Source organism: Protopterus annectens, chromosome 1.part0 (genome assembly GCF_019279795.1).
Source record: "Protopterus annectens isolate FY-2018-M chromosome 1.part0, PAN1.0, whole genome shotgun sequence".
In the NCBI taxonomy this organism is placed as follows: Eukaryota; Metazoa; Chordata; order Ceratodontiformes; family Protopteridae; genus Protopterus; species Protopterus annectens.
In genome coordinates this window covers 1,253,838,762-1,253,854,687 of record NC_056725.1, presented here as the reverse complement: position 1 = coordinate 1,253,854,687, position 15,926 = coordinate 1,253,838,762, and positions in this window count along the sequence as shown.

The window sequence follows — 15,926 nt, the reverse complement described above, 5'->3', positions numbered from 1 at the left end:
TTCGTAAAGATTACTACCACTATAAAAATAGTTTGTGCTGAACAGTTTGTCATTTACACTTCTTTCATAACCCCTATGGTTCCAGCTATATGAACATTTGTTTGAAATGTGAGGACATAATTTGGTTCATTAAAATGCTTAGGCTCCGCCCATAGAAAGTTACTGTGCAGACTTCCTGAGCTCCATTGGAGTGAATGAGTTAACATAAGCAATTATTTTTTTTTTCCTTTGGGGGTTATATGTATTTGGTTATGTGTTTAATTTTTGCTTTTAATAAAAAGTACCCTTCTACTTTTTGTCAGATGGCTGCGGTGGTGCAGTGGTTAACATTATCGCCTCACAACAAGAGATTCTCCAGTTCGATTCTTGGCTGTCATAGCTTCTGTGCAGTGTGCATGTCCTCCCTGTGGTCATGTGGATTTCCTCTGGGTGCTCTGGTTTCCTCCCACATTCCAAAGACATGCAGTAGGTGGATTGGACACTCTAAATTGGCTGTAGGTGCGAGTGAGTGGTATGGATGAACTACCGTGGCAGGACTAGCCACCCAGCAGTGTAAACCTTGGCTCAAGATAATTGTCACTGTTGAAGTGATCACCCAACCCCATGTGCAAAAATGGAAAAAGGGGTTGAGGAAAGATGGATTTACAAACACTGATGTTATTCTCAGCTCAGAAAGATGGAACTGCCCAGTAATGTCTCCTGTGAAACACATCACCTTGGAAATATCTGACATCTATATTGCACTGTCAGAACATGAATCTAGTCACCTGCTGTGAGGACAGAATCCACAGCTGCTGATTTTCCCAGCTTCAAAGGCAGGTGAGTAACCTGTTAATAAAATAACACTAACTTAACCATAGTGAAGTCAGTAAATGAGTATACTGCTGCGACCCATGTAATATTCTTATAATTCCAGACTATTAATAACAGAATTATGTGACACGTTTTAGAAAAATAGCCTTACCAGGATCCTGAAATGTGATTGGCCAAGCCTCAAAAACATTAGGCCATTAGTTCTGCATAAAGCTTGATAAAAAAGGTAGTGAATACTTACCCAGTGAACAAATAGTAAATACACAAATAATAAACAGCTCCACTCAGATCCCACCTCCTCAAAAGTAGTCAAAAAATGGTATCTTAGGAAAAAATACTGCTGTATTCTCAAATTAAGTGCTTCATCTCACAAAATGTAAAAGCACAATGTCACAGCTCGAGTAAGAGAAGTACTACAATGTTATATCTTCCTTTCTGAAAGTAGTTTAAACACACGCACACACACACACACACACACACACACACACACACACACACACACACACACACACACTCATGCACATGTAGATTTATTGCCACATAAACAAACACACACACACGCACACACACACACACATACACACACACACACACACACACACACACACACACACATACACACACACACACAGACTCATGCCCATGTAGAGTTGCTTCCACATAAACACACACACACACACACACTCACACAAATCTTATAGACACATGCATACACACACAAATATAGACAGACACAGAGACACTCACGCATGTGCACACACACACACACACACACACACACACACACACACACACTTGTCAACATACACACATGCATGCACACACACACACACACACACAAACACACACACACACAAACAATCATACAGCTCAACTATTGGGCGATGTGTGGGCTATTATCAAGCAAAGTACAATATTCGAAATATTCTAGTATAACTCATTACCACCTATTTGGTATGAAATGTCACACTTCTAGCAGCGTAAACACATCCTTACATTCTATAACATGCTCTGAAGAATCAACTTTAAAACATAAGATGAACAAATGTAAGCATTTTGTGAACAATAAAAGCTATTAAAACTGTGCAAATAGCAATGTTATCAGAAAGAAGTGCCCTTTCCATCAGTAACAGTCAGTGCATTCATATTCTTTCCATAAATACTATAATATATTTTAGAGAACGGACCAGCTGTACATTGCCACTTTGATTAGACAAAGAACGTGCTCCAGCGGGGTGCTAATGTAGAGGTAAAGCCTGCTGAAAAATGAGTCCACAGCTTCATGGCAGCATATTATGTTGTCATGGGCTTGGACTGTAATGAAGATAATGGACACCATTATTTCATACTGAGTAAGCAGTGCTTTTGCTGTTAAGTAAGTGTAAAATCTAAACAGACAAAAAAAATTAAAAAAAAAGAAAAGAAAGAAAGAAAGAAAAATGTGTCTTTCATTACCGAATCAGGGCACTTTGCCAACCATTCTATAATTTTAATCAGCATGATTACAGTAGTTTTCATGTCATTATTATTAAAACTGAGACTAAACTCAGAATTTTAATAATTTATAATGATTCATACAATATACAGATGTTTTAGAGTATCACATTTCTCTTCAGAATCTAGAAAAAAGGTAGAGTTTTTTTGGTTAATTTTCTGAAAATTTTCCAGTTCAAGAAATCTTAGCACTAATTCTAAAACTAGAAATGTTATGTGAATACAAGTATGGGTGGCAACTGTATTAGTGACAATAACATTAGAGCTCTTATCCTTTCAGTCTGTTTCTATTCCCCAGTTTGTTTGGCTAATGGTTTTCAAACATAAAGAGGAGTTGATGGCACTATAAACATCTGAAATGCCTCTGTTGTACTGCACTTTATTGCAGCACAACTTTAGTATTATTAAACATTCCTATTACTTGGGTTAGCGATTCATCATGGACTCTGGAAGGATGAGAAAAACATCTTCCCTCCCTACAAAACGCCTACTCCATCCTATCACTTGCTGAACTTCTAAAAGGGGACTATCAATGGAATTTATTTTGTTTCCCACTGCATCAAAGTAACCATTCTTCTTATGGCATCTTCAACTTGCCTTCTTTGAAAGAATCTCATTTGATCATTTTATCCATCTTGGATAACTCACTTTGCAATGTATTAGCCGGTTTAGCCATTGTGGGCAGCATGCATTTTAAATAGCTAATATTTTGGCAAATATTTAATAGTCTGTATTAAAACAGTCAAATTATAAGAAAACTGAAGGGTAGCTTTCATAGTGTATTTCAAGATCAGGGTTAGAACTGACTCAGAGGAATAAAGTAAGGTAAGCACTTTCAGTTTCTACTCATGCACCTATGCAACTATAACTTACAGGTGTCAGTGGTACAACAGGTAGCACATTCACCTTTGGAGCAAAAGGCTGTTGGTTCTATTTCCACATGAATAAATGGAATGATGACACTGCAAAAAAGCATAACAGGGATACTGCACTCTTGGGTGTGTCATCCTTCAGATGAGTTGTTAAACCGAGGTTGCACCTGCTTGAGTTAGTGGTAGCTCACATGGATGCAAAAGATCCCATGACACCTATTGAAAAAAGTAGGGGGTCCTTAATTACCACAGCATAAGCAAAATATTATTTAAGCAACAACTGATGACATGGTGTGGTATATTGAAGATTTACCCATGGTTGGCATGGTTTAATCTTGAGGGCAAAGCCCGAGTGATTAAATAAAGCCAACCGTGGGTAAATCTTTAATATACCACAACCATGGAGTCAGTTATTGCAATTATACAATGACATTATTTAAGGAAAAAAAATACTTACTTTTCTTAAATAATGTCTTTGTATAATGGCACATTACTGTTTTTCCACCAGTGGTGGTATACTGCTTCCTTATGTTGATGTACTGCGCATGCCTATGGGACTTGCATTCCCACTCATACCCAGTATATCAATGCTTTGAAACAGAAGCAATGGAGAAAAGAAAGTCTCCCTTGCTCCGTTTTTTTTTTTTAATTAAAAAAAAAAAAAGTTTTGGACCAGACCTTTTTCCGTTGGTATATTGTGGGATTTACAATGGGCACGCTGGCCAATCAGCATGCACGTTTTGCAATATTAATGGGAGGTCATTGTATAATTACATATTTTGCATAATTACAAAATATAAATATTTACAGCTACATATCTATACATTTCTGTATACCGTTGTCATTACTATTCTTCCATAGTTGACCCCCCACTCCTTTCCACCACCATAATCTAATTTTTTGTCATATATCAGTCAAAATCCATGCCCCAATAAATAAAATTTCATTCAGTCTTTCATTCTAAATAACCAATATTATATAAAAGAAATTCTTATGTACCATTCTCATCTATTCTTTCTTATTTTTTTTTATAATATCCATACAATATCATATTCATATCTATACTGTTTATGTCATCAATATTCTCAAAAAAGTTTTCTTTACACAACTTCTTCCAGAGTTAAACCACTCTTACATTAAAAAAATGTTCTGTTGTCTCTTCCTCTACACTAAATAAACACACTCTTTCAACTTTCTTTTTATATGTCATATTCCCGTTTACTGCTAACTTATTTATTACCAGCCTCTATAAGAAATTCTGATATTCTACTATATTCACACACCACATTTTCATTACTTTAATGGCTTTAATCATTTCTTCTGGTAAATCGTTCCAAGGATTTACATTATAATATTGTTTCATCACATTATTATGCAATATCCTTCACTTCTTTATAGCATCAATTTTAATATTCCGTGTTAGTAAGTTTTTATTGGTAATTTTTAATTTTTTTCATTTATATAATCTTTATCTATTTTTCTTATTCTTATCAACTCCCAATATTTTTATACTTATTTAAACATCTTCACTATTAAATTCTCATTCTCTTTATTTACCCACTTTATTACTCTATATAGATTTAAAGAAACACATTTTCAACACCTTGATTGAATTATCACTTAAAACATAAGTAAACATAGATTTTTATAACAGAAAACAAACCTTGCTGTCATGTTCACAGTTACAAACATTTTACATCACATACATGCTAGTATACAATTATAATCAATCTAACATTACATAAATTGCTCAATTCCTGCCTTCCCTTAAACCTCAGTCATCCTCCAAAAAATTATTCTGCACATATCATTGGTATAATTTCCATTTTTTTCTATGTAGTTTGCTCCTAACCTTTTTTAAAGAGCCCAGTTGCAGTTACTTTATCTTTGTTACAATATTCACTACTTCAGGTACAGCTAGTTTTGAATTTTATTTCCATTTTCTAATAATTACTTTTTCAACAGCCACCAGAATTAAACTTATAAAGGCCTTACTATGTCTAAGCAATTCAGATTCTCTATCCCAGCTTAAAAAAATTGTTTCCTTAGTAACATCCATTTGCTTACCCAATATTTCTGATAGAGTACTCTGTAGGGATTTTTTTTTTAATCTTTCAACTCATGAATCTTTCAATTGATGGAGTTGCTGCATATCCATAAGTCAAAGTCTACTCCCACAACCCACATGCAAGACCTCAACCTTGTCTGTGACATTAATACAACTTGTTGGCAGGATTGATTTGTGTCCCAAAGACTACTCTATCTGTGGAATAGACTCCCTTTTCATATCAAGCAGAGTACCTCTATAGCCTTCTTTAAGAGGAACATGGATGACTGGATGGGAAACAGAAAATACACCCCTGGGATGCCACCTGTGTCCCTGTTGGATAGGGGAGACAGGTGCTGACTTTGTGGAAACATGGACAAAGTTTAGCTCTAAAAATCCTTTCATATTAGGTAATCCTAAACCATCTTGTTCTTTTGGAAGACTCAACATATCTCACTTGACCCTTTTCCTCACCCCTTCCAGATAAATTCCTTCAGCTATTAGTAATTACTGTTCACAACTTCTCCTCTGATTAATATAAATATGGCTGACCTTTATATAAAACTAAAGGGACTAAAACATTTCCACTGCTTATATCTTGCTATCCATGTCCATAAACAAGAGGTTACAGTTTCCTCAGTGTTTGCATTATTTTTGTTTAGTCTATTCCCACATATCATTAGCTGCCATAACAGAATCCTTTTTAACCCAAACTCCTAAATACGTCCTGTTATCATGTCCCCATAAAATATGGATATTGCTTAACCAATTCATGCGCAATTCAAGTTTAGAGGTATAGCCTTTGTTTTGTCTGCATTCATTTTTTATCCAAAAAATATTGAAACTGTCTCAATATGTTATACAACACAGAGATGTGCTTTTCTGTTTTTATCAGGTACAAAATAATATTATCTGCATATAAAGCTGACTTTTCTTGATTACCCTACCAATTATATCCTTGAATTTCTGAGTCCCTTATTTTCTTTGCCAGTGGCTCTAAATATAATTCAAATAACAAAGGTAAAAGGTGAAAGAGGTCACCCCTGCCTGGTTGCTGTGTTCAGACACAACTAATCAGAGAGGAAGCCTACCACTTTTAACTTCTGACTTCAGTCCCTCATACCTCTCCCTAATTAACCTCATTATTGTATCAGTGGTTATTTGCATATATCCCATGGGCCTCTATTACAGAAGGTTTTAAGGTGTCACAAAGAGAAAACTCTAGCTTTGATAGATTTTTCTTGCAGTTTTTACTCATTGGTTTGTCTGATTAACCTTTTTACTTTTTGGTTTTGATTGGAATATTTTGCAGACACCTTAATGGTTACAAACATCACTAGGTTTAAAGATCCTGTGTTTTGAAAGTTTAGGCCAGCAGTTTCTTTTGCTGTGCTGATGAAATCATAAGAGGACTAGCACATGCATGTACAAAGCTAGTGGAGTTTGGCTTTAATTACCTGAATGGGACCACAAATACTTAAAAAGGAAAAGAAAAAGGAAAGGTTTTGGACATTAAGAAGCCCTGCAGTTGAAACATTTCATTTCCTTAAGTGGTCATGTGCATATATCCCATGGGCCTCTACAAGAGGTTTTAAGGTATCATACAGTGAAAACTCTAACTTCAATAGATTTTTCCTGTAGTTTTTACTATTTGGTTTGTCTTTGTGACCTTTTTACTTTTTGGTTTTGATGTTAGGATGTTTTGCAGACACCTTAATGGTTATGGACATCACTCCATTTAAGGACCCTGTGTTTCAAAAGTGTATTCAAACCGTCTAGTTATGCTATTGATAAGGTCATAACAAGGCCAAAACATTCATGCCCACAGCTAGTGGGGTTGGCTTTAATGGCCTAAATGGATCCACAGAGACTTAAGAAAAGTAAAAAGTCAAGGACATTCAGAAGCCATATAACTGAAAAACTTTATGTCCTTAAGTGGTCATTTGCATATATCCAATTGTCCTCTATTACAGGAGCTTTTAAGCTATTACACTGTGAAATCTCTAGCTTATATAGATGTTTTTTTGTAGTTTTTACTAATTGGTTTGTCTGTGTGATCTTTTTACTTTTTAGTTTTCATTACTGTATCACTAAAATAAAAAGGTTTTCATTATTGTATCACATTCCGCGGTGGTGCAGCGGTAGCGTTTTTGCCTCACAGCAAGAGGTCCTCCTGTTTGATTCTTGGCTGGAGTGCAGGGAGTGCCTTCTGTGTGGTGTCTGCATGTCCTCCCCATGGTTGGGTGGACGTTCAAAAGACATGAGTAAATGGGCGTGCCTTCTTTGAAGGTTAAACGTCGAGCTGGCACCTCGGCGTTCGTGAAAATCTACTACCAATCATTAGCGGACCAGAGTTCCGCTGTGGCGACCCTAACCGGGAAAAGCCAAAAGACAACAACAGTTTTCATTATTGCATCAGGGAATGCAAATGCTTCCATTCCCTATTCATGAAATCCCAGATTACTCTGATTAATGTATTCTCTGCATCAAGAGCCATCAACAAGACTGGTATTTTCTTATATTCTGTTTCCCTTTGGATCTTCATTGTTCTGTTACTGTTGTCAAATGTTTTCCTCCCCTGTATAAAACCACCTTGATCCATATCTATCAATTTTGCTAACACTTTAGCTTTTATAGGCATAAACACTTTATAATTTGAAATCAGCCTGTATGTATCTGGGTCAGATGGGTCTTTATCATCCTTAGCTACTACAGCACCACAGCTTTCATCCAGGATGTTGGTGCTTTCCATCCTTTTAAAATACAGTTAAATAAAACCTTTCAGATCTTTATCACTTTCTTCCCTCCCAGCTTCCAAGTTTTCACAGTTCCTAGAGATTTTTCTGTAGATTGATTATATGTTTCCATTTTTATCTCATATCGTCCTATCTTAATTATTAATTGTTAAGCCTCATCTACCTCTAACCTTGGCATACTTAAGTTTTCCATAAATATTTCCATTTGTGCAATTTCTTGATTTCCACATTCCTCTGCTTTATACAAATCTTCATAAAGTTTCTGAAAAATCTCTAATACCGCTACAGAATCTCTGGTTATTTTTTTTTGCTATAGGCTCCCTAAGTCTGGCAACACCTCTTTCTACTTTCTGTATGTCATTGTGTTAAAAGTTGAAAAAAAGAGTTGCTTAACATCAATCTTTCTAAACTCAAGCATATTATCCAGACATTCCCTCATTTTCACTTTTGCAGTCTGCAGTTGTCCTGTTTTTTGTTCTGTGAGATTCTTCTTATTCTGCAATACTTTAATCTATGTTGGCCCCTCTAAAGAATTCTTGTTACTTCTTAACCATATCTCTTTTTCTTTTCCTTCTACTCAGTTTTTAAACTCCATTTTCATTTTTTCCCACTCACTAGTTATAACTTCTGAAGATTTTTTTATCTTCCATAAAAGTTCTTGAATACTTCACTACCCATTCCTTAAACTCCTCTCCTTTTAACAGGTAGGTGGAAAAGCAACAGTGTCTCATTTCTCCTTCATTACCCTGCATTTTTATCTAAGTTGTTATTGGTACATGATCTGTGTCTCATTTTTCCTTCATTACCCTGCATTTTTATCTAAGTTGTTATTGGCACAGCATCTAAAATAGTTATTGGATGTGTGTTGAAGCTTTTAATTAAATGCACTTGTTCCTATGAAATATAATTTCTGTCTAATCTAGCTCAGTTATTGTACATTGGGGAATATGTAAATTCTCACTGAGTTCCTGGGACTGAATTCATGTCTTCCATATACAAAATACATACATAAGTTTATTCTGAAATTTACCCTAGTTTGTTATATTTCCCTTCTAGGTCTCCCAGATACGTCCTCACTATTACAAATCAAGTTCCATTCCCGACCTGTAAGCAATATTCCTTGCTGAAAGCTAATTATTTCTCCCAAAGTTTTCTTAAGCCCTATAAAAGCAGTTTTAGGTGGAATATAAATACATAACAGCATAATCCTCCTCCCTTGCCAGTAGCCCTTTAATACCACAAATCTACCTTTACTATCTTATTTCCTCTTCTATCACTATTGGATCTCCTCCAGCAGTTAGTATAAGTACCCTTTTTCCTTTTCCCAGTCACCCTGAAATCCTTTCTTTATCAAATTCACATCCTCATTTCTTTCCAAATGTGTCTCCTGCTGTAACATTGCTATTTGGACTCTACTTTTTTAATGTATTTCAATGCTCTTACCTTTTTGTCTATACCTGTGAGGCTGTTCATGTTCCAATATGTTTAGAGTAGACATTATGATAAGGTGTTATTATTCCCACCACTTATATATGACAGCTTTTTTAAATGTCTATTTCCAACCTTTGAGTTAAATGCACCCACTGTTTGGCAAGTGGATCTCCTATATAGTTGTTTCTTGTCATTTCTACTTCAACCTATGTCACATTTTACAAAGCCTTTTGTTTTAATGAAAACCTTCAAACAAAAAGTCAAACACACTCCAGAACACCCTGATAACCTATTAACTTAGAACAAATACCCAAAACTATGTACATATTTCATAGGTTCATAGGTGTGTACTAGGCTAATGGCCCCGGGGCCTTTACAAGCCTAGCCTAGTCCTGGCATCATGCCACCCGACCTTAGTTCCCAGTGCCTCTGTTGAGTAAAGCTTCTGGAGTGATCCCTGGGCTGAATTTTCTATTTCCCATCCATTCATCAAGATTTCTCTTGAAGTGGGCCAGTGAGCTGCTCTACTTGACATGTATAGGAAGTCTATTTCATAACATGGGCAGTCTCTGGGTTATGAACATGTCCCTCCAGCATGTTCTGTTAACTGTGGTAATGAGGTTGAGGTCTCTGGAGCATGTGGTGCAGAAGGATTGGGATTTCTTTAGATGTAGCATTTCTAACAGAGCTGGGTCAGACATAGCTTTGTAAGTCAAGCAGAGATCGCCTCTAAGTAGCCAATATGAGACAGAGAATAGTTGGAGTTTTTTTTGTCTGTCCATATAGAACAAATGTTTAAGGCCTAGGATCCTCTCTGGAGGTACTTTTGCAGCCTCTCCAGTGGTTGCAGGTGTTTAGGGAGGTACATGCCAAATGGGACATTGTACTCAATGTTTGGCCTAATGAGGGAAAAGTAGAGGGAGACAATGACCTCTTTCTTCCTGGATGCAAAACCCTTAGAAATTAGATGTGCCACATAGAAGGAATTTCTAACCACAGTGGCAATGTGGTGGTCAAAAGAGAGGTTGCTGTCAACCTGTGTTCCCAGATCTCTTATAATGCCTTCTGTGTACAGTGGACTACCATTGATGTGGTAATTCATGGGAACTGGGTTTTTCCCAAAGGGGATGACGACACATTTTTTTGCATTGAGCTTAAGGCCATGTTTCTGACACCAGTCGTTGGTCTCAGTGAGGCCATTCTGTAGGATGTCAACATCACTTGGGGAGTTAATAATAGCTCCCAACTTGCAATTGTCTGTGAACTTTGTCAGCCAGAGTCCCTTCATGTTGGCCTGGACTTCAGAGAAGTAGATACTAAACAGGAGAGGGCCCAGGACTGAACCCTGTAGGACCCCACTCGTGAATGGTCAACAGTCTGACTTAGAGTCAGCTACTTTCACACTGTGGGTTCTACCTGTAAGCCAGTTTGCAACCCACCTAGTGATATAGAGCTTGATGCCTACCTTAGTGAGTTTTTTCTATGATTCCTGAGTGGGGAATGGTATCAAAGGCCTTGGCCAGATCAAGCTAGGCTGTATGAACCACCTTGCCTTCATCCACAGCTCTGGTGACTGACTCAACAAATTCGACCAAGTTGAGCAGGCATGATATACCCTTCACAAAACCAAACTGTGTGGGATCCAGAGTTTGGAGATTCCCTATATCCTAATTTATTAGGTCCATGATGATGCGTCTCATAGCTTTGCATATCAGATTCGTCAAGCTAATGGGGTGATAGTTCCCAGGGTCTGTAGTCGCTTCTCCTTTGTGGAAAGGGATGACTGTAGCAGTGCACCATTTGGTAGGGACAAAGCCTGAGGTGAGGCTGTGATTGAACAGGGCACACAAGTGAGGTGCCAGTTCACTCTGTAGTTCATGTACAACACAGCCAGGGATATTGTCAGGTCCCATAGAAGCTATAGTCCTGGCCTTGGACAGTGCTGTTTTAATCTGTGCAGCAGTAATACTGGGTGCCTGGCAATCTACTGGTCTTGTAATTAGTCCCTTGGGGGGAAGGGTAAAGTTGGCACTGAATCTGTCGGCCAGTATATTGGCAATATCTGTTGGCTTGGTATAGGAGGTAGGCAAAAACCAATTGCTGTGCACGTGGGTGATGCACGGCCGGAAAGTACCACAAACGAACACAGTTAGCCAGCAAATTCGCAGTTGAACAAAGAACCAAACAGCCAAAAAATAGATGGTGAAGATTCCGACTTTATTTCCAAAAATAACAAACCAGTTTTGGCAAAAACATGCCTTCCTCAGTGTAAAAGTAACAGACATATAGAGTATAATTAGATATACAAATTTATATCCAAAGTTAACCAATGAGCATCAGTAAATTATCAGTGCTCATGAATAATATATGAATAGAATGAAAAATACAAAAAGCAAGGGACCAAGGCTATAATCCTGACCTCTGATAAATTATTACAAATAGTTATAATATATGTACATATAACAATTTATTTGTGTGTGAAAACCTTAATAAATAATATTTATTGAATAAAAAAAAAAAGGTATTGATAGTAGGACCCACACAATATATCTAATTAAGGATATTGATATTATATGTTAGTGTCACCAATCAAGTTTGACAGGATTCCTGAATTTTTTAAATATCTGACACTTTTGGGTCACTCAACAATATAAATGTGGTGGACAAATATTTGGTAGTTCTACTCCACCGGTTTCCTAGTCTCCTTTGGGTAATATATTACATTGTTGAATCACTTCTCTTTTATGTAAATATTGGATACTTCCAGAGTGTTGTATAGATTCTTGGGTCTCCTCTTGGATCGATTTGGGGTACCCCAGACCAACTTTGGCCCAAACACTTTAATGATTTAGCTTTCTTTTGGTTTGTCAACATATATTATTCCCTTACTTTTGTTGAGTATTTGTAGATTTGGACACGCATTCACAGCATGGACCTGGAAAGCATATTATCATGATTATGTGCTGATCGGGAGGACATTGGGGTCTTTGGGATCAATGCCTCACCGAGCAGTAATCCAACTAATACAGAACAACAGATGTCATCTGATTGTGATCTATCTTTTCTTTCCCTTACTAAAGGCCTTAAAAATTTAAGGTCAAATATATGGCATTTAAAATTATTTAGAGCGTATTCAAATTAAAGTATTGCCCCTAGGGGCTTAAGAATACGGCTCCAACCTTTAGTAGGTAGACCAGATGACAAGTTGAATAAGGATTGGAAGGAAGCTTTACAATTAGTGTCTATGCTATTTGTGAATGTTCTTTTACAATATTATGAGAGGATAGTGGATGAAAATATACAAGAAGTGAAAACTTTATGTTTTGATTGTAAAAAATATGAGTCCTCTTCTAATTTTCAGGATCATCTGAAGAAATTATCCAAAGATTTGACAAACCACGAGAAAACTATTAAAGAAAGGAAAATTTAAAAATTTCACAGGGATTATTCTGACTATCAAAGGGGACGTCCCTTCGAGCTTAATCGCTCTGTCAGATTTGCAGAGGTTGGCCAGGGGTTTGCCCCGAATCGCACTAAGAAGAGACCAAGATCTATTCTTAAAACCAGAGATGGTTTCAACAATGGCACCTCAGGAGAGGATTCCTCTCTGACAGATCATGAGAACACAGGGGACAGGGAATCGCCACATAGAAAGAAAACAAATAGAATTATCCCTTTAGAAATCACTCCAAACATAGGGGGGAACGGAAGCACAAGAAAAGACCCACTAGAGCATTCCTTGGAGGGATTGATCCAGAACTTTCAAACATAAGTCAATATCAGCAACAAAATCAAAATGTTTTAAACTTATCTAATTTAAGTTTGTCTTGTGATCAACAGAATCTTTTGAATAAAGGGCTTAATTTTATTCCGGGCTTTTATTCCAACGAATATCACATTGTCACAGATGTTCTGAACTTTTGTCGTAGTTTGCATCTTAAATTGTTCTTTGCAGATGATACCTCTCAAAGATCCAACGAATTCAGATTTGGCAAATCTGATTTTCAGCCTCCAATGAATAAGAATGTATCTATTTTCATGCGATCTGTCTTCAGAGATTTACACTTTCAAAATCATGGATATACTATGTTGGGACATAATCTTTCACAGCAAGATAGCATCGCTCTTCATGAGTTACGTAACAACAAGGATATTGTCATATTAAGTGCAGATAAAGGTGGGGCAGTGGTAGTTCAAAACATGAGTGATTATCTTCATGAGGGTTTAACTCAGTTATCTAATACGGCATGATATATGAACATGGCCATTGACCCTACCCCGAATTTCAAGAAGGAAATTGATTCTTTCTTAAATATAGCATGTGAAGAAGGTATCATTTCCAAGAGCTGTGCTAAACAACTTTTGGTCAAGGATCCCTGTAAGCAAATTCTATATCTACTACCTAAAATTCACAAATCAATAACTAATCCTTCAGGTAGACCAATTGTTTCGGGTATTGGATCCTTGACTGAACCATTGTCGGCCTTCCTGACATACTATCTTAAATCCCTTTTGGGTTTGGTTCGGGCAAGGCTACAGGATACCACACAGTTCCTTAAAATTATTGAAGACACACAATTGGAGCCAGAGTGGTTAATGTGTTCATTGGATGTTAAAGCCCTATACACCAGCATACCACACTGGGCTGGTTTACAAGCCCTTAAATATTGGTTGGATAGGGGTAGTATTTATCCACCGGGGTTTAACACGCTATTGATTTGCATGTCAGAACATGTACTTAATAAAAATGTCTTGTATTTCCAAGGCCAGTGTTATTGGCAGCTTCAGGGGACGGCAATGGGGGCCTCCTTTGCTCCCATATATGCTGACCTATTTATGGCATTTTTTGAAAAATGCATGATTTACGATGTATCTCACAATATCTATTTGGTTGAAATGGATATTTGGCGCAGGTACCTGGATGATTGCTGGATGGTGTGGCATGCAGATGCTGGATATTTGCAGGAATTTGTAGAGTATCTTAATGGCAATATCTGGGGTATTGAATTTTCCATCACTTTTGATGCACAGACCATTAACTTTCTAGATGTAACTATCTCGAGAAACCCAGATCATACCTTAGCTACTAGAGTCTTCCACAAATATCCACAATACAATACCCTACTACATGCTTCTCGCATGCACCCATGCCACACCATCAGGAACATCCCAGTATCACAATTCATGCATATGAAGCATCTTAGTTCCTCCAAATCAGACTATGAGGCAGCTAGTCAAGATTGATATTGTAGATTTGTCAACAGAGGATATAAAACACAAGACATTAACCAAGCATGGAAACGATCCTCCGAAACTAATAAAAAGACTATGTTGGATTACAAGATAACCTCTGTAGATTCCAGGACACCTACTATTAGATTTATAACAACATATGGCAGAAATTATTATGTCATCAGAGATATTATAAACAGACACTGGAACATATTAATGGCTAATGAACAACTTAGAGTGGTTTTGGGGGAAGAATGTCAATTTTCATATAGGAAAGGAAAAACATTGGGTTCCTTACTATCCCATTACAAACACATAGGTAGTGGGGGAGCAATTTATAAACAACTTACTATTACAGGACATGAACTGTTGGGTACCTTCCCGTGTGGCCATTGTGGATCTTGCAAACAGATCACCAAGTCCAAGCAATTTTCAAGTCGCAACACCAGTAAGGTTTTTGATTGTAAAATCTTTGGTAACTGTAGTAGTTACTGGGTTGTCTACCTGGCCTCATGTCATTGTGGGGTATTTTATGTGGGCCAGACATATAGGCCACTTAGGACACGTATGAATGAACATCGGAGTGATATTAGAAATAAAAAGGAAACTAATGCCTTATATTGGCATGTTTTAAAACACCAACAAGCACAGTTCATGTTTATGATTATAAACAAAACTGTTGGTGATCGCAGTAATACACAAGGTTGGCACGGTATATTGGATCATAAGGAGGAATATTGGATTATTAGTTTGGGTTCACTGTCTCCGCCTGGACTCAACAACCATTTATAATAACAATTATATGGGGAATGGTATTCAACTATTGTTTAATTTAATGAATTAGCTATCAGGTTCACTGTTTCCGCCTGGACTCAATGACCATTCATAACCACAATTTTATGGGGAATGGTATTCATACAACCTTTAATTTAATAACATAGCTATCCGGTATAATATAGTTACATGTGTTAATAAGATATTAAAAAACATTTTTTGGAACCAGATCAGACCTGCACATTTTTATTTGTTTTTATATATAATTATTATATTGGTTAATATGAAAGTTAATCCTTCCTCATATATTTAATATATTTAATATATGTATACATTACAGATATTCCATGCATATATATCTTGTATCACTTTCAACATATTGTGATTTCCTTACATTTCTTTGTTATATAACAATTGATTGCCATTTTTTATTTTTATCATGTAATATTTGTGTTCAGATTTAGTTGTTTTGTTTTGTTTGTTTTTTTTTTTTTTTTTTTTTTTCTA